This window comes from Pseudorca crassidens, chromosome 9, assembly GCF_039906515.1.
Source record: "Pseudorca crassidens isolate mPseCra1 chromosome 9, mPseCra1.hap1, whole genome shotgun sequence".
Classification (NCBI taxonomy): Eukaryota; Metazoa; Chordata; class Mammalia; order Artiodactyla; family Delphinidae; genus Pseudorca; species Pseudorca crassidens.
The window spans coordinates 30,241,664-30,266,171 of record NC_090304.1 but is presented as its reverse complement, the minus strand read 5'-3'; the positions used below and the strand labels follow the sequence as shown (position 1 = coordinate 30,266,171).

Here is a 24,508-nt window from a genome sequence, read left to right as displayed (position 1 = left end):
CTACTGTGTCTCTATATATGGTACCTTTATGAGAATAAGAAAAAGGACCTCCTCTTCTGAGCAGATGCAGTCCAACTCAGGGCATATGGCTTAAATACAGCTTGGTCTTGAAAATGTCAGATGTCTTGACATGGTGCCTTTGGCCAGAAATGAAGTGATGCTATTATGTAGGTGGCCGTATCAATTAGGTTATGTTCTGCTACAGGTAATAGAAAAACCAATTAATTGTGGCTTAAACCATAGGACATTTACTGTTTACTTAGCAAGAGGTCTGGAAGTAGGTGGATCTAAGGTTGATGCAGCAGTTCCGTGGTCTATGGGCCCCTGGGTCTGTGTCTCAGCTATTCTTCAGGTCTCTTCATGGTCAAAAGATGACTGTTGCAGGTCCAGGTATTCTCACACAGTCATTTTCAAAGTCAGGATACAGGGAGACAAGAGTGTCACAAGACAATTCTTCTTGGATGCTTTCTGCTTCGATCAGAGAGAGGAAATCTTTCCATAGAGTACCCCCAGCAGATTTTCCTGTATAGTTCATATGCCAGAGTTAGATCACATGACCACTCCAGCTGACAGAGAAGCCAGGAAAACAAGTAGCTGGCTTTTTCCGTCTTTACAGTGGGAGGTGCCTTGGGAAGAAGGCAGGCTGGGAATGTTGGTTGGGTGGACAACTTACAATGTCAGCCACACTAATTCAGTTTAGAGAGTGAGAAAAGATTTCCTAGAAGAAGTGCTGCTTGAGCTGAATCCTAAAGGATGAGTTAACTCCAGGGAAGTAGTGAGGGAGGCTGGAAAGCAGATAGAAACTGAAGAAGCCAATGAAAGAACAGTGTGAGAGAACATGACAGCAAGTCCTGCAGGCTCTGGTAGCATCTTAGAGAAATAGAAAAGGTACAATGAATGGAGAGGCAGAAGAAACGAGGCTTATCCTGACAATTAAAGGACTTGTCAGCTGGATGGAAGAGGAAATTTATAAATTGTAGTCTGAAATAAAAGTACTAAGATTTTTGAAATTTCAGTAAGATATGTAAGATTTTTAAGTGTGCATAAGCCTGCATCATTTCAAGGGTCTGGGCATTTAACATATGGTATCTCAATTGTGAGCTTATAGGAGAAGAAGAATGAGCACCTACAGGGAAAGACTCTTTGAAATTAATCTGTTCTTCCTTGAAAAATAAAACTGAACAGACTTCATGATGATGATGATGATAACAACAATGGCAGCTGACATTTATTGAGCACTTACTATACGGCAGACACTATTCTAAGTGGTTCACATATATTAACTCATTAAACCGTCTCAACAACTCTATGAGGCCAATGCTATTAAGTTCCCATTCTGCAGATGAAGCAAACTGAGTCCAATGGATTAAGTACCTTGACCAAGATCAATGTAGAATGGCTCAGCCAGGAGATAGCAAAGCATGTTGATGTTGAAAAGGTTTCTTTTTCTCCCTGTCAATGGGCCATACTGTCTGTATACATTGTGTTTGACCCAGCAGAGATTAACGTTAACTGCTTTGTGCTCTATGGCTAACATGCCACCTAGTCACCATGGGACAGAAGTGAGAGATAGATTGTGCTCTCTATGGATTGCCTTGCCTGAGAGAACATCCTGAAAGCAAGGGGACTGGTCAAGAGAAATCAATATGTCAATGTGGACATTTTATTAAACCCCAGCCTTGGTTTCTTGCCCAATAAAGTATATTGCTTAGAGCCTCTTCAGAGCTGTTGCTGCCACCTGTGTGCTGTAGTAAACAATAGATTCAAGTCCGTTTGGATCACTGATTTTGGCTTTTTAACGCGTCATTTGTTTTCTTCCAAGAATATTGTATTAACTGCCTGGTATATGCCATGTCCTGTATGAGGCCTTGGGGACAGCAAGACAAATAAAATGCAGTCCTTGCCCTTGAGGGAGCAGGCAGTGATGTTTGTCTTCCTAATTTCCTTCTAATCTGTTGGTTATCTTTTTGTGGGATTCTTGGAGAAGTTTGAAGAGGATCCTATATTCTCAGATTTGGCCCAGATGCCATTGAAGCAGCCTGGTATGATGGAAAGAATGTAGAATTGGAAATCAGGAAATCAAGCCTCTGATCAGGTTCTGTCACTTATAAGTACTTGGACTAATGACTGTCCATTAGGCTGGCAATGTGGAAGAGCACTGGATTTGGAGACATGGTTTCTGTTTTATCACTGGTTGCCTGGTTGTTTGCCTCTGCCTTTAACCAGCATGAAGGAAGGCCAGGCATGGCTTAATGTCAAGGAAAGGCTATACTCTCAGTGCCCAGTTAAGCCATATTTCTATCACTACCAAACTCCTAGGGTTCCCAGGAATTGCAGAATAGACTAGAGAATTCAGGAGGTCTGGAATCACACCTAGGTTGGGCCATATGCTCTGTGACATTCTAGCTGTGGCATCTCAGGCTTGTGATTTAGGAAAAAATCCAAATAACCATGGCTTAAATAAATTAAAATTGACTTCTCTTTTGTGTAAAGATAGACCACACAGGACTGGTACAAAAGTTCCTTACTCATCAGCGACACTGATTCTGTCTATCTTGTTGCTCTACCATCTTCAGTACGTGACTTCCATCTCATGGCTCAGTGATTGGTCTAGTTCCAGCCATCACAACTGACATCCCAAACAACAGGAAGGAGGAAAACTTGTTTCCTGTCATTTAAGAACATTTTTCAGAAGTTGAACACACTAATTCTGTTTATATTCCATTGGCTAGAACTTTGTCACATACATACATACCTGAAAGGGGGATGGGAAATGTAGTATTGATTCTGGGCAGCCATGTGCCCAGTTCAAATGTGGAGGTTCTTTCACTGAAAGAGAAGAAGAGGACATACATTAGGCCACGATGAGCAATCTTAGCCAAAATTAGTAACTAACCTCTTTGATTCTTCATTTTTTAATAAGTAAATGGGGCTAATATGATCTGTTTCATTAGGATTTGTGAGGGTTAAAGGACAGATGCTTGTGAAAGTACCTAGTACATAACAGATGCCCAATGAATAGGAGTAAGTATAATTACACAGGTAAAATATCTGGCACATGGTAGGTGCCAGTTCTCCCTCTTGCTCCATTCCTCCTGGTTTCATCCATGCTCGGTGATATGTATGAAAGTAAGATAAGAGGAGCCAGGGCCTGGACTAATGTAGGCCTGATACATGCAACTCTTATTGCTTATACCTCTTCCCCCTTGCCCATTCCACCTGAGCAGGTCTGACGCTAAACACAGTTAGAACATGAAAACAGAAAGTGAACCCTTGATAAGTTGCCTCTCAATTAAGTCCATCTTGTAGCAATTTTCAAAGTAATTACTATCAGGGATCTGTATTGGAGAAAGTAAAGGTCAATGAGCGTTTCTTCAATGAATGAAACTCTTCATTCTAGGGGATGAGTTTGGGTAAATAAAGCTAAGCTCTTAAAACAATCAGGATGACCTCATCATTTCAGAGAGCCAGAGCTGGGAGCCAAGCTCATGCTGGGGCTCCCTGTGTCGGCCCCAGGTTATGACTCTCATCGCCAACGTCCAGGCTATGTTCTCCCGGGTTCCTCAGAGCAGAGAAGAGAGTTGATGGGCAAGGGTGCATTCCACTCAGTAGAATATCATCTCAATATCGCCAGTGCCTTTCCACAGAGGTTGGGTGAGTGATTACCATCTGGGAAGATTCTAGACAGCAACCAGTGGAGGTCACTTGAGGGAAATCACACTTGGGATCCCAGAAAGCCAAACTGTCTCCCAAAAGCTTTCCTCCAATCTACTGTGAAAAGAGTCAGCTATGGGAAGGTACAAGGTGTGGGGTTCCAGGTCCAAGATTCTCAAGCACGGACATTCTCAACCTTTCACTTTGTATCTGGTGGAAAATTAATTTTATTTATGAATTAATTAACACATTCATTCACTCTTCCAATGATAATTCATTAAATGCCTACTATGTGTTAAATAAAGTCAGCCTTAAAAAAACTTGAAAGCAACAAAAAAGCAATAGGCATAATGAGGGAGGTCAGGAGGGAAAGGTATAAGAGAAAAATGGTCAAAAGAATACAGTCCCATTCTATGTGTTGTTTATTATATATATGGCCACTGATTTTTTTCCAAATGACATACTTTTCTATTTCAAATCTAATATATATTTATCACAGAAAATTTGGAAGCTATAGAAAAGCAGAAGAAAGAAAATAAGAGTCTCATATAACTTCACAGGAGCGATAGGCGCATCTGGGTTTTTAGAGTATAGCCACCTGCTCCCACTCCCATCTCCCTCCTTTCCAGACTCCCTTGCAGCAAAATGGGGAGCTGAACAAGGGTGTAATTTTAGGTAAAGTTCCAAAGAAGGTAGCTTCAGTTTAATCCCACAGGAAAATTCTGGATTATGCAGGGGAGCTGGGCTCCAGTAGTCTGAGGGGAGTCCGCCTCAGAAGTTACTGAGTGAACTTCCACATCCAAGTTAGGAGGAAAAACACACAGAAATGGGAAAAAGGACTTGAGGAGATCTGGGCAAAGCCCTGACTATTTGCTCAGTAGTGACACTCAAAATGTTTTCCTGAACTGTTGCCTGTTCTAGGACTGCTACAGGTTGGCAATGAGATAAATAAGATATTGAAAGTAAGTACTTAGAAAACGTTACAGCAATTTGACAGAGTAATTTTATGTCTTTTGAATATAATAATAATTTTAAAATTGGCTTTATTTTTCTAGTAATTCACTTTATTTGCACTTTACAAAGGAATTGGTCTGTGATGTATTAGAAAAAATAACCTGGTTCTTCACCATATGTGTACCACTGGGCTCTGGTACACATAAAAAATGTAGCTATTACTAAAATGGAAAGCCATTCACTCACTCAAAAATGTTTATTAAATTTCTGTTATGAACCAGAAATCTTTTGTGGGGCTGAAAATTCAGTTTTTGATGTTACATTTTAGTGGAGGAGAAAGATGATAATCAAATACACATTTTTAAAGTAAAAAAAAAAATTAAATGTCAGATAGTGGTAAGTATACAGAGAAAAACAAAACAAGGAAAGAGAAAAGGGATGGCAGAGAAGGAGGTTTTATAGGGTGGTATATTTGCTATCTATTGTTGCATAATAGATTAACACAAATTTGGTGGCTTAAAAAACACAACTATATCAAAGTATAGTTGATTTACACTGTTATATTAGTTTCAGGTGTACAGACTCTAGGGTAAGAGTCTATTCATTGCTTAGCTGAGTCCTTTGCTCAGTGTCTCATAAGACTGCATTCAAGGTGTTGGCTGAGCTGTGTTCTCATCTGGAGGCTCAACTGGGGATTAATCCACTTCTAAGCTTACCCTGGTTGTTGCTAGGATTAATTTCCTTGCTGCTATAGAACTGAGGGCTCTGGTTTCTTGCTGGCCATTGACTGGAGGTCACACTCAACTCACAGAAGCTGCTCTCCGCTCCTTGACACTGGCCCTCCTGACATAGATGCTCACTTCTTCAAAGACTGCAAGGGAGAAAGTCTCTAGAGTCAGTCTGACAGCGAGATGGCATCTTATATAATGTAGCATAATCATGGGAGTGACATCTCATCACTTTGCCATATTCTATGTAGTTGAAGCATGTCACAGGTCCTGCCCACATTCAAGGAGAGGGATTACACAGGCATGAACGTCAGAAGGTGGGTGTCATGAGAGCCACTTTTTTTCAGTCTGTCCATCACAGTGGACACAGTCCTCATATAAAGTCAAAGAAGGCTCAAATAAGGGAATATTTGAATAATGGTCCGAATGAAGCAAGAGAACACACCATATAGACATTTGGTGGGAGATTGATCCAGGCAGAGGGAATGGTAAATTCAAAGACCATGAAGCCAAACTTGATGGTGTTCAAGAAGCAAGTATGGCTGGAGCAGAGCGAGCAGAGGGAAGAGGAATAGGAGATAAACTCAGGGGAAGACTAGGGAGCCAGACCATGCGCGGCTCTGTAGGTCTTCGTGAGGACTTTGTATTTCACTTGGAGTGAGATGGGAGCATTAAAGGGTTTTGAGCAGAGGGGTACCATCATCTGACATGATCTGGCTTTCCTGTGGAGTATATACTGTGTGAGGAGACAGCAAGAGCAAATGGAGAGAGAACAGTTAGGATTTTATTTAATAACAGAGGCAAAGACAGTGGTTTCTTAGACCAAGGTGGTAAAAGTGGCAAAAGAGTAATGAGATCATGGATTTAATCAGAAGGAAATGTTGACAAGATTCACTGGACTGTTGAATACGTGGCAGAAGAAAAGGGGAGGAGTCAGAAAGGACTTCAAGGTTTTTGTCCTGAGCAAGTCCACCAAGGAAGTTGACTATCTACCGAAATGAGGAAGGTGGTGAGAGAAACAGTCTTGAGGAGGCACTCCTACAAGAGAATATAGAAGTCTGGTTTTTCATGTGTTCCATTTTTAAAGTTTGCCTATTCATTAGACAAATAGTGATGTCAAGTAAGTGATGTCAAGTAAGATGCTGGATATGTGAACCGAATTCATAGATGAGGTCATGGTCGGAGATAAAAATTTGGCAATCGTCAGCACAGACGTGATTTATAAAAACATGAGATGCGATGGGATTACCTAGTGAGTCAGTGCTGATAGACGAGAAGTCTGAGAACTGAACCCCGAGCCAGCTTGAAGGTGATGGAGATGAGGAGGGCCCAGCAAAGGAAATTGGGAAGGAGTGACCATCGAGGTAGGAGGAAAAGCAGGAGAGTGTGGTATCCAAGAAGCCTGGAAGTCTGGGAGGAGAGATCGCTTGGGTCAAATTCTGCTGATAAGCAGTGGCTTTACCCACATGGAAGCCATTGGTGAGCTCGACAAGAGTTGTCGAGCATGAAAGCCCGATTGGAATGTCTTCCATGAAAATGAAAAGGAGGAATTGGTACCAAAAATACAGACAAGTTTTTTTTTTTTTTTTTTTTTCAAGAGAAAATTGAATTATGTTTAATATTGTTTGAGGAACCTGGAATGAAATATTATATTTTAGAAATGTTTTCATACCTAATAATGGAAATGAAAAGCTTTTCTTCTAAAAGAACTGAATACAAAGTTATTACTTCCATTTTTTAGAGCCACTTATAAACCATGAAGTGTCTCAGAGCTGAAGTTTTACTATTTACTACTCCTAATTCTATTGATGTATAGTTTGCAAACCCTTTTTTTTTTTTTCTTTTTTAAACATCTTTATTGGAGCATAATTGCTTTACAATGGTATGTTAGACAAGTTTTTATTTTATTTCTTTTAAAGAAATTATCCTAGAAATGGGAGGAGAAAAATAGGTGATGACTAGAGGAGCATATGAACCAAACGAAGGCTGTTTTTTGAAGGCTGTGACTTTTGTGAAGTCACATTTGTGTGTTGATCCATGAGAGTGAGAAAAGTGGGAACTGTAGGAGATGGAAGGGACATTAGCTGGAGTGAAGACTGAGTGGCATGTAGAGGGGATGGAAAGAGTAATGCTTCCTAGGGTCGACGGGAGGATATAATGAGATACAAAATGGTATCTGATACATGTTGGGGGTCAGAAAATAATAGTTTTTACTATTATTGTATAGCATACTGGGGCAGGGGAGGAGGTAAAAGCGATCCTCAAATTCAGAAAACTTGAGGTTGAGATTAAAAACAAGTGTAAGTAAGTGGTCACACCTAGTATTAAGAGAATATGGGTCAGAAATTGGGATCATTGAGGCGGCCCAAGTTTAAGTTCTTCAGCTGGGAGAAGCAGGAAAGCAAGAGGCCACTGTGTCGGATGCTTTGGTGTGGTCTCTCTCTGTCAGTAACTACCTGCATGATCAAGTCCCTGAATTAACCTAATTCATCTAATTTTGTCTCCTATAAAAGGAGACCAGTAATACCCATTCTCTTGACTTGTAAGTTGATTTCTAAGAAGCCAGCTAAGCTAAGCAGGAAAAAGTAGTTTAAAGCAGCAGTCTGCAAATGAGTGTTGCTTTCAAGAAGATGTGGGGATTCCAAAGACTCCCTGGGATTAGAAAAACCAAATACTGTACAGTATACAGTAACTCCTTGAGCAAAAGGGAGGGGAGAGGGAGAAGGCAAAGTGGTATACGGGGATCCGGAGTCAAGCAGCAATTAAGGGAACAAAGGTCAGCTGGAGGATAATTAAGGCGGTTAGGGAGGGAATTAGAGCTGGTTAGGTGCTAATTACATGGGCCCTTTAGACAAGGGTGGGGCTCCCCTGAGAGGAACAAAATGAGGGCTGATTACCTGCTAAAAATAAAGCCTGCCCCTCTGAGCTTGGGCTCACAAGTCTGGCACCGGCCCAGGCAGCCTGAGGCTGTGTACTTGGCTCGGCAATGCCTACTCTGCTTCTAGTGTGGACAGGGCCTGCTTTCATTCTTCATCAGATTCTGATCCTAGGTCTGGGAGGTCTCTGCAGGTCACTCACCAGCTCCATGGCGGGCAGGGGTGGCAGTTGGCAGTAGAGGGTCAGAATCTGGGTATCCATCCGTCAGTAGAATCACTCTAGGGGTCGGCTGTGCCCTGCAGAAGGGTGCAACCCAAGAGGGCCAGGAGGGTGAAATCTAGGCCATACTTCGTTCTTCACGCTACTGCCCTGGAGTGCGGCTGCAGCTGCAGGGAGGAAGGGGTGTGTTTTCTTGATTTACCTTTAGTCACTATATGGACTATCTCAACACTGTAGCCACAGCAGGAAGTGCAGCTTTCCCAGGTGCTGGCACTGAATGCTTTATTTCCCCCACCACCCTGCGGGATCACTGTTTCCCATTAAGGGCTTGAGGGAGCAGGGAAAAGAGGTGGGAGAGGTGGCAGAGGGAAAGCACACGCTCAGAGCACACTTTTCTAGCTCAGCCAGGCTCCTCCGCGTCTTGCTGTACTTGTGCCCATTGTGAGCTTCCTGGGGCACCTGCACCCCACAGCTGGCACGGATGATGTCTCCTATACTGTGCAGAGCCTCTGTGATGATGGGTAAAATAGACTACCAGATATTAAGTTCTCTGTGTGCTTCATGTGATATTTATACTTTTTTTTTTGGGTGGGGGGCAGTTGGCTTTGTAATAGTTATCTATTACTGCATAACAAATCACCCCAAGATTTAGTGGTTTAAAACAGCAATGAACATTGATTATCTTTCATAGCTTCTACGGGTCAAGAATTCAGGAGCAGCTTAGGTGGGCGGTTCTACCACAGGGTCTCTTAAGATGACATTCAAGATGTCAGCTGGGGCTGAAGTCGTCTGGAGGCTTGACCGAGGCTGGAGGATCTACTTCTATTTATTTATTTATACTGAGGTATAGTTGATTTACACTATTATATTAGTTTTGGGTATACAGTGTAGTGATTCAATATTTTTATAGATTATACTCCATTTAAAGTGTTTACAAAAGAATGGCTATATTTCCCTGTGCTCTATAATATATGGAGGATCTGCTTCTAAGATGGCTCGCTCACATGGCTGGCAAGTCAGCGCTGGCTAACGGTGGGAGGGCTCAGTTCCTCTTTGTGTAGGCCTCTTCACAGGGCGGAGTGTCCTCATGACAGGGTGGCTGGCTTCCCCCAGAGCAAGCGATGCAATGGTCCAAGGGGGAAGCGACTGCATTTTTTTTGACCTAGGCTTGGAGATCACACATCACACACCGTAATATCTACAAGATTCTGTCTTTCAAACAGTCCATCCTTGATTCACAAGCGTTGACAACCAGGAAACAGCTAATGCGGAGGTCATCATGGACCATTGTAATATAGCCATTGTAGTAGGCATTTGATCATATCTACTACATTTTTTGAAAATAAAAAAAAGTACTCGATGATTGTTGCAAAGCTGTTAACCCTCTAATGAGCTTTCCTTCACAGGAGCTTCCCTGATCTTGAAGGAATCTGTAAGTAGGTAGAGATGGGTATTCATTCATTCACTCAGTCATAGATTTATTCATTCCTTCAAAAGTATGTGCTGGGCACTACTGTAAGCTGGGCACTGTTCTAAGCACCTGACAGATGGAGAAGGTGAGGCATATAAGTCCAGTGACTTGCCTAAAGTTGAGGCAAACGGCAATGAGAACCCAGGTATCTGGCCACCATTGTTAATCATTTGAACAGCAGTTGAGTGCTAGGCTCTGGGGGTTTAGAGGTGAATGATACTCCTGCCCTCAAGGAATTTGAGGTCTACTAGGGGGAATCTTAGAGATAAGACACATATCACAAAGCCAGTGATTGTGATAAGCACCAAAATGCTACAGGAAATAGCCATAGGAGTTGCAAACGTAGTCATTGCCACCAGAATTGGTCAAGGATGGGGGCAGTGCTGAGGGATCAAGTTGAGAAGAGGACTGAGAACTGACAAAATGAAAGTCTTTGCTTAGCTCCAGGAGAACAGAGGCAAAATAAAAATGGAGCCTCTCTGGTTGAAGTCAGATTGGGTTGGATCTGGATTCTGTTAGTGGTGGTGGGAGGGGGCTAGAGCCAACTTAGAATGCTCTTTACACTAATTCAGATGTTGAAACTTAATTCCCAGCGGGATGGTATTTGGAGGCGGAGCCTTTGAGAGGTGATTAGGTCTTAAGTTTGCCGTCCTCATGAATAGAATCAGTTCCCTTAACAAAGAGACCCCAGAGGCCACGTGAGGATACAGCAAGAAGGATGCTGTCTAGTAACCAGGAAGGGGGCCCTCACCAGGCACCAGGTCTGCTGACATCTTGGTTTTGGACTTCCCAGCCTCTAGAACTGTGAGAAGCAAATTCCTCTTGTTAATAAGCTACCCAGTCTATGTTATTTTATTATAGCAGCCTGAATGGAGACATTCAGCCCCCAAAGCCCCTTTCCAGCAAAGTGACCAATGAATGGAGTCCTTCACAGGGCCTCTCTCTGGGTGCAGCAACAAGGGCTTATACTATGATATCCAAAATGCTTCCTGATACCCCACTTTTTCATGTTTAGGTTTCATGTGTACGTATCCTGAGACCTTAAACCCCCAAGGGCCAGAGCTATAACATTTGCCCCCATATTTATTCTCAGTGCATTCAGTGGGTTTCCAGCACGCACACCCAAGGTTTCCTGCTACCGACATAATCTCATCTAGGGAAGCAGTAAGGTGTAGCACTTAAGGGCATAGCCTCTGGAGCCAGATTGCCTGCATTCAAATCCCAGCTCTGTCACTTCCACACTGTTTGAACCTCGGTAAGCTCCTTAGCTTCTCTGAGTCTCACATAACTCATCTGTAATATGGGGATAATGGGCTTGTCATCTCAGTGGGTTTTGTCTTAAGGACTGAATGAGTTAATAGGTGTAAAACCTCAGAATAATTCCTGGCATGTAGGAAATGCTCAAAATGTATTAGTTCTTATTTATCCTCAGATTATCTACATCCGACTAGCAGATCTCATTGGCTCCTTGATGACATTGATCTAAGACACACTATCATTTAAGGGTGGCTTTCCAGAGGATTAGGGGGTGAGTCGTTCGGAGGGGCGCTGCAGAGAAAAAACATGGTATCAAATCTAAGTTGCTTCTCCGGAAATATTAAAATGAGAAAATGTGGATTTATAATTGAGGAAATGAGGTACATAAACATTTAAGCAGCTTGTCTTCACCTTTTCCAGCTGGGGCACATCTGCACCTGGAGGCCAGGATAGGATGTCAGGGGGCCTTTCAGAGAGTAGAAACACAATCTCACAGCTTTGGGAGGAAAGAGAGTAGACATTTTTTCATTGATATATAATTTGCATCCAGTCAAATGCCCAAATCTTATGTGTACAACATAAGCCTATATTTAAAGTTATATGTGCTCCTGCTACAATGTTTGAAGCAAGTCTGGGTGTAAATATCATTGTACTGAAATTTGGAACAGATGTGTCAGAGAAATTTATTATGAAAAACACTAAGTCAATATCAGAGCATTTTTAGGGCTGGGAGGGCAGAAAACTTTTACACCTATTAACTCATTCAGTCTTAAGGACTGAATGAGTTAATAGGTGTAAAACCTTAGAATAATTCCTGGCATGTAGGAAATGCTCAGAATTGAACAGCTACTACATGCTAGACCTTTTCCATTTGTTTTTTCATTTAAGACCTGCCACAACCCTGTGAGTTCTTTATTGACAGCCCCATTTCACAGATGAGCAAATTGATCTTCAGTTTATATAATTTTCCCCAAAGTCACAGAATATTTTGTGCTTTTGAGTTGAACCCAGAACTGACTTGCTTCAAATTACTATGCTCTTTTCTTCCTACTTTAATTACAATTTATTTAAAGTCAACACATCCCTTATCTTAGAGACATATATTGTATTTTTTACAACGTATTAAGAAGAAACTGTCCTGGGTGCTAGGGAAGAAGACACTGAGATCGAAACTACGTGCCATTTTTTAAATTGCTGTGAACAGTCTGGAATGAGTCCAAATGGAATGAGACAAAAAGGTAAGTCATGTGTGACTTGTCTCATCATTTTGGGGCTAGGGAGGAAGTATTTATAGAATAAAATGTCATGAAGATGCATAGTAGAAACTAGTGACTGTTGGCTTAGACATAGAAAGAAGGAGAGAGAGAGAGAGAGTTGCTGCCCAGTGCTGGCCCTACAAGTTGGCAGAGTTTGTGTTTGCCCAGGTGTGTGGTACAAATATTTCCTCCCCCCTCCCCCCAACCCCCAGTTCTTCTAGGCCTTCATCAACCCATCCGACCAAACTTTCAATACTCCTAGCAAGGGTTACACTGGAGAAGTCATTAATTAGCAAAGTCAGATCAGGGTCAGGCAAGAACAGATCACAGAAGAGGGAGGAGACCAAGGAGATGGGCGAGTGAGACCTTCGTAGCAGGGTCATTGAAGGGGGAGAGGAATGATCAAGACTTCCTGAACTGCACTTTTCCAGAACCCATGCTATTGCCCCATGACGGTCCATGCTATCATTAGGGTTTCTGTCTTCTGAGGCCTGAACTTCCAATTTATTTTCTAGGAAATGCATCTCTTCTGTGGCCTCTCAGTTTTGATGGTATTCAGGAATATAACCTATACACCACATATACACTTACACACTCACACCAGCACAGCTTTCCTTAATTAAATAAGTTTATGTCTGTTAGAAGCTTGAAAAAGGTACTTTGTGTTTGATTCTCTCATCTGTATCTATTTCTGGGAGGCCAGGCCTTCATCAATGGGCAGCCTTCTTGATTTGGCCTCATGTAAATTCGTGCTTTCTGGAAGGCACACTGAGAAAGAAAACTGAGGGAAAAATAGACAGGTTGGGTGCTTTAGTCTTCGAGGTAACCAGTCCCTTGGGGAGTGCCCATACCATGAGGGACTGGAAGTCCCAGTGAGAGGGGGTGCGGGCTGGGCAGATAAGACCCCCGGTGAGAGCCAGGTCTGAGGTACACGGCCCAGTGTGCTGAAAACTTTCCCTTCTTTCACTCATTCATTCTCTCATTAACATATATTTCTTTTTCACCTGAGTTAGGGATACAATGGTGAGCAAAATGGTCCCTGTCTTCTCAGACCTCGGCCTCATGAAGAGTACAGACAGGTAAATGATACGAAAAGTACAGACACGGAGCACCCCATCCAGGCCTGATGTTTTATTTTTAAGTTGACTCTACTTTCTCAGCTACTCATTTCCATGCCCCAGCAGAGCAGACCAGGAATAACGTCAGAAGACCTGGGTAAAATCCCATGGTGGCTGCTTCTCTGTCCTACACAGAAAACTGCTCAGACCTCATTGATGAACTAAGATGGTACCTGCCTAGCAGTCAAACCCCACAGAAATGCAGCTGATTGATACTATTTTCAAAGCTCACGTGACTGAAGAATAAATAGTAAACTTGCTGTTTAGGAAATAAGGGTTTCATGGGTTGAATAATACCCCACCCCCACCCCGCCCCAAAGATGTGTCCAAGTTCTAACACCTGGAACCTGTGAGAATGACATCATTTGAGAAAAGCAACTTTGCAGATGTAATTAAATGAAGGATCTTCAGATGAGATCATCGTGGCTATAGGGTAGGACCTATATCCAATGACTAGTGTCCTTACAAGAGAAAGGAGAAGGAGATTTGAGACAGACACACCAGGGAGAAAGCCATGTGAAAACAATGGCAGAGACTGGAGTAACATGACACAAGCCAAGGAATGGCAAGGGTTGCCGGCAGAAGCTAGGAAAAAGGCATGGAATGGATTCTCCCTCAGAGCCTTGAGAAGGAATCAACCCCACTGATACCTTGATTTCAGACTCCTGACCTCCTGAACTATGAGAGAATACATTTCTGTTGTTTTAAGCCGTAAAATGTTTGGTAAATTTTTACAGCTGCCCTTGGAAACTAATTAGAGGATTAGTGAGATTTTTGCTACAGTCTCACTCCCTGAATAGACAGGAGACCAGGAATCAGGATAAAAGGGTCCTAATCCCTACAGAGAATGACAGAATTTTGATATGGCATCTTCCCCAGGCTCTGAAAGGGGTAATTCTATGTGGCTGCATTGTTACCGCATGATCCTGTCCCTCCTGGGTTTCAGCCATTGGACAATGTCTGGACCACAGACCCAAGGAGCTAATAAGCAGACCACGCACGTACACAGATCAAACATATACCAGCAAAATCAGAGACAAACATGCCACAAAAAGCTTTTGAAATATTTTGATTTTTGATATTTCAAAAAAGAACTAAAATAGCCATAATGACAAAAGCAGAACTTTTTTCAAATTCCTTATATTTATCATATATGCATGAATATAAGTCCCCCAAATGGGGTCATTTCCTATTCTCCCAGGGAGAAAATCAACAAGAAAATTTTGCTTGTCAACACAAACAGATAAACTTCTAGGTATGTAAATGGAATAATCCAAAGGTATGCATATTGTATCTAATCTGTCAATTTAATTATAGTTAAATATTATGAATCACATATAAAATCTGTATAGATTTAGAAGTATGCTATTTTTTCTCATATATAACAAAACAACCTTACTCAAAAAGTATCTTTGATGTCAATATCTTTGTTATCACTGGAGCCACTTTTTGAGTCATTGAATCACTTAAGAATCAAAAAATTTCCTTTGCAGAGAATATAGTTTGTATTTCTGCGTGAGTTGTTGGAAATAGAACATTTATTGAATCCTTATATGATGTGGTCACTGAATATTTTATCTCAAGCACACAAGAAGCCATTTCTAAAACAGCACCCTTGCATTTTTCATATGTATATGTTTGCAATTTCCATGTTAACACTTATTCTGTTGTATGTTAAAATGACCCTCAAGGAACTTATTTACAACAATATCCAACATTTGAATTAGGGTTTCTATCACTTTAAATTTTTTAAAATGCTATGTGATAGACATATTGACAGGGACCTTTGAGGAGAATGATACTCTAACCCAAAGAGATGATTCTAAAGGTAGATATTTGAATCTCCGGAAAGTAGGCTAGATTGGGAAGTACCCTCAAATCAATGAGATATGTTGCTGCTCTTTCACTCATCTGAAGGACAAGACCTGGACCTAGGGAGAAACACGAGGCCCTCTCCTTGCTCTAAGAATGGCCCCTACCAGGACACTGGCAGCTCTCCCAGACTGAACAGATAAAGAAGGGGCTAGTGCAGCCGTGAGGAGGTGGATAGACAGATGACACCTACTTATACTTATTAAGGTTGCGACTCATGGTCAGAAAGGTCCAGCTAGATTAGGGATGATTACAATTTCCCCTGTGAGTTTGTATTTGTCAACATCCCTGAAAAAGTCATGGCCCTGGTTATAGAGAAAGGGAACACTCAAGAATACAATCAAAAGGAGCACAGAGAAAGCCTCATGTGTCTTAGTCCTGAGGAAAGGATGCCCTTGTTAGTACGTATCACAATTTGTTGGCCCACATCCATTCTGTATATTGATCAAAGGCTTGACATGCTGTGGGGCCTGCAACATGATACAAATCCATCCTAATAATCACCAAGATCTCTAAATCCCTTCCAAATGGCACAAGCCACTGTTCAAATTCCATGTATATGGGTGGAAAATGATGGCTCTTCATGACCTCATTGGAAAGACCCAGGCGGATAGGGGAGCAGACAACGGGTTAGGCTCCAAGCTTTATTTCTTAATGGAATGTATACCTTCTTAGTGTCTGGAGTTGAGAGCTCTTTCATGTTAAAACAAAAAAAACAAAACAACCCAAACACCTACTATGTGCCATACACTTTTTGTAATGAAAACAGAGCAATGACAAAGATAGACAGGGTCTCTACCCTGATTGGTAAGACAGTAAGTACAGAACAATCTGGCAGCATATTGGAAGGCACCTCACCTATCCTTTGGGGTGGTGACCAAGGAAGGCTTCCTGGAAGAAATAAGCTAGAGGAAAAAGAAATAGTGAGGGAAAAGCGTTGGCAGAGGGAGCATTAAAACCCAGAAGGAACAGAGAGAGAAGGCAAGTTTGAGGAACTACAAGTATTTCACCAAGGCTAAATCAGAGCCTGCAAGAGAAGGAGTGATATGAGATGTTTGGATCAAGTCAAAAAGGATGCTGTGAGCTGTTTAGACACTTGGGTTTTATGTTGAGTGCAATAAACGTATTTAAATAGAAAGGTGAGTCTCTCTTAATTCAGAGTTTTTGTTTTCAATGCCAGAAAGAAAACCAGATACTTTAAGATTTGCAGACTCTTTCTTCTTTCATTACATGGATTAGGCATCATTTACAGTAGAGAGAAGGTTAAAGTAATAGACTAGACTATGAAACAGTAAATATGTAATGGTGTTCCTGTCAATCTTTTCTGTGGGCTTCCCCTTTCCTCCATAGTGCTGTGCCTTCCAGAAGTGAGCAAAGTCCTTCCTTTCTGATGTTCATGTCAATGTTGAGAATCCCCAGAGGCACTGGGATCTTGAAAAATGCAATGATGACAACCAGGAAAGGAGCTGGGAGCTTCCAAGAGATACTGAATTTGAGCTCAAGGTAAAGGATCTTTAACTACCTATTTTAATGCGTTCATTTGAGAATCAACTGAAAGCACTTGTAGGGGAAGCTCTATTGGCAGTTAGCACTATTTTTACCTTAAATCTCATATGCAGTAATTCACAAAGCACTTTTATTATCTCATTTAATCTTCTCCAAAACTGATGTCAGGACTATTTTTCCATTTGACACATGAGGAGACTGGCTCAGTGTGGTTTGCCCAAAGTCACAGAGCTCATTCATGGTAGGGGCTGGGTTGGAAGCCATGTGTCCTAATCCAGAGTTTGCTAGTAATTTCTGACAATGCTGAAAACCAGGTGATACAAAGAAAAGTTTCAAGAACAGGGCAGGGGTGGTCTTTAGCCTGAAGAAGAGAAAACACATTTGAAACAATCCTTCATTCATTCGATAAATTATTTGAATGTCTACTATGTGCTACGTTCTCTGGCTAGTGATGAAGAAAACAGAGATGGCTCTTGCTAATATAGCACGTACAGTTAAGGGAGAAGTTGGGTATTAACAAAAAACTTCACATTTCATGCTTGCCGAGGGTCTCTTCTTTTGAGAAACGGTCCATTACCCTCTTCATAATGGAGCATAACATTTCCTGAAGTATTGGCCTTGTTAATTTCCCCGTATGTCCATTGAACCCAGAGAGGCCACCCCGCCTAGCACTGGCTGATCCGTGACTCCTGGCTTCTGTGATTGGTTTGTGCCTGGCTGTGATCGTGCCCAGCTTTGTGGAGGCACCTGGGGAGGATACTTGTGTTCTTTTCTCAGGGATCTTGGTCTGTAAAGAGGTATAATACCAGAAGAGACAGTGACTGCTTTTGCCATCCCATGGGGGAAAAAATCTGCTTGAAAAGAAATGAAAGTAACACAGAATAAGGAAGAAGTTAGGAGAAGAGAGAAAGAGCCCTAAAAGTTTTATGTGAACTCCTGGATCTAGAGATGTCTTCTGGGTTAGGTAGGGCAATAGATCCCCTTTCACGGGTTAAGTTAGTACTGGATTTCTGTCCCAATTGGTACATAAAGAATTACATAATCATGAATTGTGACAAGTTCTAGGAAGGAAACAAAGATGACATCCTGAAAGAGCCTAACCGTGGGGACATGGATCATGTGAGGTTGTTGGGAAAGTGACTTGAAAGTTACAACATGAAAGAAGAATAAGCTTTAGTGAAGTCAAAAGTGGAGACAAAACCATCTTGGTAGAAAGAACATGTGGGGAAGTCCAGAGGAGGAAAAGAGCTGTTGCCAGTATTTGAAGAGCTGTTAAGAAGAATGGCATGCATTTTGTTTGGCTACATTTGATGTAGGTGCCAATGGCTAGAAGTTGCATTAGGTTGGCTATAGATTAAACAAAAAGAAAAACTTTCTAGCAGTAAGAAAACCATAATTTTCCTGTCACTGGAGGATCCCAGAAGAGGGCATGGTCACCTATCAAGGGTGTTTTACAGGGAAATTTCAGTTACTAAATGAGGGGTGACTGGTAAGCATTTATTCCTTTATTTCCTCATTCAGGAAATACTTTTTGAGCTCCTGCAATGTGCTAGGTATCATACCTGTGCATAACAGTAAATAATATGCACTCTTAGAACTGACTCAAAAAACTAACAGTCTAGTGGGGGAAACTAAAAGCTCACTTGCCAATTACATGGCAGGATGGTAAGTGGCAGAGCAGGTGGCAGCAAAAAGCGCTTTGTGACCACATACGAGGACAGCTAACACAACTGAGAATGACTTCTAAGATAGGCTCCAATCCTATAAAAGTATGATTCCAAACATCAGGTAAAAGTTCTTGTGAAACCTGAGGTTGGGATCCAAGAGCAAGCTCCCATCGTGGATGGGAGACTCCGTTCTCAGGATTACGTCAAATGAATGGATTCTAGTGCTTGTTAGGAGAGTTAGGCAAGCAACCTGCATTGTACGATGGTACCTTAACAAATAGAATAAAGAAAAAAGTATTACTACTTGAAGCGTTAGCATAGAATTCATTTTAGGGAGAGACCTGTCTCTGGGAAAATATCTTGAAAAGCTTCAAGGTGGGGGGTTGGGGGGAGCTATAAAGTGCTGGGAACATAAAGGGCAACAGGAGGCTTCACAATAGAATGAGATGTTTAAGCTTTTCTGCAGGGGACAATGAGAAAAATGTGCGTTTGGTTTGGATTCTGTTTTCTCAAAGGTTGAGAGAGGGCAGGGAGATCAGAGCTGCAGATAGAAGAGAGGAGATGGAAAAGTGGGTCATGGGAATGTCTCTGGTCATTGGCATTTTAAGACTAGAAGATGCCCAATGTTACATTTGAAGAGTCTTGCACTGTTTCTCCATCTCCCTCAGATTCCTGACTGTTCAGTTTAGTTTACCACCCTCAGGAATATCTCCAGGGAGGTTGTGAGCGTGTTTATATCTATGTGAACATCCAGGAAGAGAACCGGATTTGTTGCTAGGTCTGTGTGATGCAAACAGAGACACGTGAATGGACACAGAAGCCCAGAGGTGACAGTGTTATATAAGCCTGCAGGTATCTGCGGAAATCCAGGGCAGGTCTTGGAATTCTAAGGGGGAACAGAATGGGGAGTTTGGGACCAATCTTCCCTGGATCTCAAGGAACAAGGAGGACTCACCATGATGAGCTCTGGGGTATACTCACCTTATTCTAGACTGAACATAATAAACATTACACTTCCATTAGAGCATGAATTATATCATAACTGGAGGTATACATACATCTTTTCCTCCCAGCCGCCTACCCCAAGCATGAGATCCTGGAAAACAAGTCCTTCGTGGCTTCTCCGGTGCCTAGTAGTTGACATAGATGGAGCTAGAGAAACACTTGTTTGGGGGCCAGTGCAATTCCCCTACAGGCAAAGGAGAAATGAATTAGCCTCAAGCCACTAACAAGTTACAAGCTCCTAGACAAAGGCCTGCCTTGGTTCTGGGAATTGTGATAATGAGGCTGCAGAGGGCCTTTGGGCTAAGCCAGCTGCTAAGGACACAGGCCCTGCCCAGCTCCAACATCGCATGGACTGGAAACAGGGATGTGGAAGCTCATTAGGGAGAAATGGTTTTAAAAAATAGCATCATCATCTCTAATCAGGCAGTGGGCTAGGGGTCAGATCCTTCTTAACAGGATGTGGGCTGGGAGGGCAGGGCTGGGGCAGACATGATAGGGTGCGGAAGGGCAGCTGCAGTCAGCTGCCCAGAGTGACCCTTCTGGTCACCCTCGCCCACCTCCGAGGGCACTGTGCTTGAAGGTCTTAATTAGGCCCCTCTACAGTGCAACTGGGTCCTTGGGAAGCACTGCCAGCCAGTCCCCGCAGCCTTACAGGAAAACGCAGATGTGCTCGGGCCTGGGCCTTGGTAGGGAAAGGCGAGGCTGGCCTGGCCCGGGGTGAGCGGCACAGAGAAGGCTAGCTCACCCACAAAAGCCTGGCCCTGCCAGCAGCTCTGGGCTTGCTCTTCCGGGACTTCTGACGGGAGTGCTGAGAATGGATGAGAGGAAGGCCCAGACTTCCTCCCCACGCAGACACCGCTTATTGGAAGGATGTTGGCACCAACCGCACTGCCGGCTGTCCCCCGCTTCCCCTCAGCTCAATTAAGGCAGTAAGCGGCACTTCCTAATTGCTGCTCCTGCATCATCTCCCGCCCACCCCCCTCCTCTCCTGAGCCGCTGAAGTGAAGTACGGGACACCAGCCTGTCCTCTGGGGCTGGCCTGAGAAGAGAAGGAAAGTGGCCTGAGCTGGTAGGCAAAAGCCTCGCAGAAATAGTTCTGTAGCTGGAACCCACCCGACAGGGCTCAGATCCAAATGTGAGGCCACTCTCCAGCACCCAGGGTGACACTCGGTCCAGCATTTGGATTTATCTCTACCTGGCCTTGCTTTTCTATTGCTAGTTTCTCTAAACTTGATTCTCATTTTATAGGTATGTTATTTCATTATAGGTGTCATTGTCTGTGGTAAACCTTCTCAGATCTTTGTGGAATGACCTGAGGTATAAATATAAAAAACGAAATTGCCGTTATTTGTGTGACAGTAAAAACAAGTGGGTAATGTGATGGTGAGGGACTGGTGGGAGTGTGTAGGGCAGCTTTAAAAGAGGGATTGTTGATGCTATCAAACCCAACTTAGATGATGCCCTCTGAGGAGCAACTCCTGAAGTTAGATGGTTAATTCCTGTTGAGGAGCTCAGGGAGCCTGGGGGAGCCTGGGAGACTCTTCAGAGCTCTCAGATTAAGACTTTTTAACTTGCTGTACTTCTTTTTTTTTTTTTTTTTGTGGTACGCGGGCCTGTCACCGCTGTGGCCTCTCCTGTTGCGGAGCACAGGCTCCGGACGTGCAGGCTCAGCGGCCATGGCTCACGGGCCTAGCCGCTCCGTGGCATGTGGGATCTTCCTGGACCGGGGCACGAACCCGTGTCCCCTGCATCGGCAGGCGGACTCTCAACCACTGCGCCACCAGGGAAGCCCTTGCTGTGCTTCTTGATCCTCCTTTCCTTCCTTCCCTCCCTCCCTCCCTCCCTCCCTTCCTTCCTTCCTTTCTTTCTTTTTGCCTATTGAGCATTCGAGTTCAAGGTTCTGTATCAGATGATAACATAAAGATAAATCAGATGTGACTCCTCATCAGAAACTTGGAGCTATGTTCTAATAAGGAAAATCAGGTATCTTTACATAGAACCATCATATAGGGTAGACAGTGAGGTGTGTCTCTAAACAGACACAGTCAAAGCACTAGGGACTATTCCCATATCACCCACCATGTTTACTGCCCAGGGATGATATTCAGGTATTCATTACACCTTTAAGCCTGCCCCTCTTGGATAGGTTGACAGTCGTGGATCTCAAGACTCTTTGTCTCAAGGCAAATACATATTTGAAGCTCTTGAGGCCAAAGATCTGTTTAACTCACCTCTGGAGCAGGCCTGAGAAAGCACCCAGTTGATGCAGACACCCTTAATTGGTGATTAAGCTGGCAGCGTGGGTCTGTCTGTGAGAGGCTGACAGAGTATGGGGTTGTTATGAAATCAAAGTCCAGACCATAATAATGGACTCCAGACCGAATAATGCTTTCTCCCAACTCAACTTTGAAATCTCTCTCTATTAGGCATAACTTATTCATCTTCTTAAGCTAATTCATTAACTCTTTCCAAGCCCACATCCTGGAAATTCAGCCTGATTGCCAGGCCCTCAGAGGACTGCTCAGGCAGCCTGGGAAGTGGTCAGTGGTTCTGCGTGGTGTCAGACAATGAGGCCAGTGGTATGAACAAGGTTAGGGGGCGGAAGGGCTCTGAGACTCCTTCAACCACTTGGACCATAAAAAACATAATATGAACCACAAGCACGAGCCACTATATGATTTAAAATTGCACAGTAGTGGACTTATTTTCAAAAATAAAAGGATTTTAAAAAGTAAAAGCAAACAGGTAAAATTCAATTTAATAATATGTTTCATTTAATTCATTAAATATAAATATCCCTTCAACATGTAATTAATGGAAAAATGGAAATAGTTTCTCTTTTCTCGTGTGCTGGGTCTTCACAATTTGGCACAGAGTTTTCCTTTACAGCTTAGACACATTTTATTTGCTTAAAAGCCACACATGGCTAGTACAGTACAGTACAAATTTGGACAGCTGGGAGACTCCTGTGACCACCAAAGCCCACTGGCAAGAAATACCTACATTAATTTTTATCTTCATCCTATACGTATACTACATATACACATCACTTTTCCTTCCAAAACATAGTTTATCCATGTAACAAATCAGGAGGTATATATTTTATCCCCATTTTATAGATGAGAGAACAGAAGCTCAGAGAAATGTAGTAATTTGCCTTACAAATTACCATGACAGGTAGCAAGTCATAGAGCTGGAACTTGACTCTTCTACGTCTGTTTGATTCTAAATCCTACCAAGCTAGCATTTCCCGAGGTGCTCTAAGCTCCACAAGACAGGTTTGGGGTCAAAGAAGTTTGAGGAGAGTTCTTGGGTATTGACAGCATCAATTAGCACGTGAGAGGCTCTGTGAAGTCCTCTGATTAAAGGAAACTGCCTACCTTTGTTTAACAAAAAAGTTCCCAAATATGGAACATGGAACTGCTTTTTTTCATGCAACATCTACTAACATTCTAAGGAACCAGTGTTTCACATAACGTGCTTTGGAAAATGCACTGTGCCAGTGGAATTCTGCTTATTGAAATAAGACTCCCAGCCAAGTAAGAGGTCACCTCACAAGTAATGACAGGGTTTTTGAATGTCAGCCTCAGGTATGACAAAGGAGGCACCATCTGGTGACTTCAGTTTAGCAATAATAGTGTTCCTGTTTAGCCCCTTCAACTTCAGATTAAAATCACGGAGTGTGACCCACAAGGAACATCTTAGGCAGCCAGAATCCACATAATACAAGAGCTCAAACAACCAACTCTTTCCCCACCTCACACAGTGATGATTTATGTTCATCATGTTGATTGGGTCCCTTTAAGACCTTAGAACAACTTCAGAACCAAAACAGAAAGACTCAGACTCATACAGTACAGTTTTAGCATAAAGTAAAAGTGATCCCATTTCCATATTTTTGGAAAATCACTAATTTGTGAATAGGAAAATTGGTACTTAGGTGTACTACACATGGTCTGAAGATGTCACAACAACTCAGTGGAAGTAGGAGCTATTATCATCATCGTCGTCGCCATTTTAAACTGAGGAAACCAAGACACAGAGAGGTTAAGCAACACGCCAGAGGTCACTCAGCTAGAAAGCAGCAGAACTGTGCTTTCAGGGAGTCTGGCACCTTGCTATATGTTTAACCATCACCATTTAATCCTGAATCGATGAATCCTCCAGAACAACCCGTTTTAGAACCCAATTGGGCAAATGGGATAGGTAAGCATGTGTGCATACGTGCAGAGAAACAGAGAAAGAAAGAGACACAACAAAAGCAGGCAAATTAGAAATATTAGAGACTGGGAGAGAAGTTGTGACGGATCCTTGCAGTCACATAGTACTTTATTCAGAGCTTTTATATACATGATCTCATTTGATCCTCATAGTAATTGATTTGAGTTAGATCCTAGTGCTGCTAACAAAGTGGCCGAGTGGGAGGGGAGCTCTGGGCATCTGAGGGCAGTCAGTTCACACCCTTTTCTACCACTGCTTGAGGGAATTAGCCACAAGTTCCCTCCAGCCTCCTCTCCTTGCCTTAAATCTTCTAGGCACATTTTACGATGATGACTTTGTGTCCATGCCCCTAGTGTCTACCACAGCCCCTCCTTCAAATTTTGAGTCCAGACGCCACCCGGGCTTCACTCTACGTTTCTAAGGCCCCAACGAGACTGACCAACACAGTGTGGCAAGGAGCCAGCATTCTTATTTCCTGAGGTTGGATGGCTGGGAGGCCTCCGGGTGTCTGGGCCCATTTCCCGGCACACAGCTGCGTGGCCGAGCCTGTATAAATGTTTCAGCGTTAGACTGGAAAACCGCTTGAGGGACCACGTGGAGGATGGAAACACTCTCCTTGTGTCAATGTCAAGAAAGAAGGAAGCAAACCAAGGCCTACAGGGGAGGCTGGTTGGATACCTGTCTGGCAGGTGCCCTGGAGAAC

The 24,508-nt window shown here is 42.8% G+C and overlaps 1 long non-coding RNA gene across 5 annotated transcripts in view; it reads right to left on the bottom strand.

Moving 5' to 3' along the window:
• The window catches only part of LOC137230336 (uncharacterized), a 39,157-nt gene that overhangs the window by 2,283 nt on the left and 12,366 nt on the right, over positions 1-24,508 (bottom strand). For 4 of the 5 annotated variants that reach the window (XR_010946105.1, XR_010946108.1, XR_010946104.1 and 1 more), the window contains 5 exons: positions 9,789-9,862; positions 8,415-8,599; positions 2,756-2,829; positions 2,529-2,668; positions 25-2,039 (listed from right to left, as the gene is read on the bottom strand). This is a non-coding gene — a long non-coding RNA (uncharacterized lncRNA). Of the gene's footprint in view, positions 1-24; positions 2,040-2,528; positions 2,669-2,755; positions 2,830-5,324; positions 5,480-8,414; positions 8,600-9,788; positions 9,863-24,508 lie in introns of all 5 variants that reach the window. The other variant, XR_010946106.1, reaches the window with a different exon arrangement.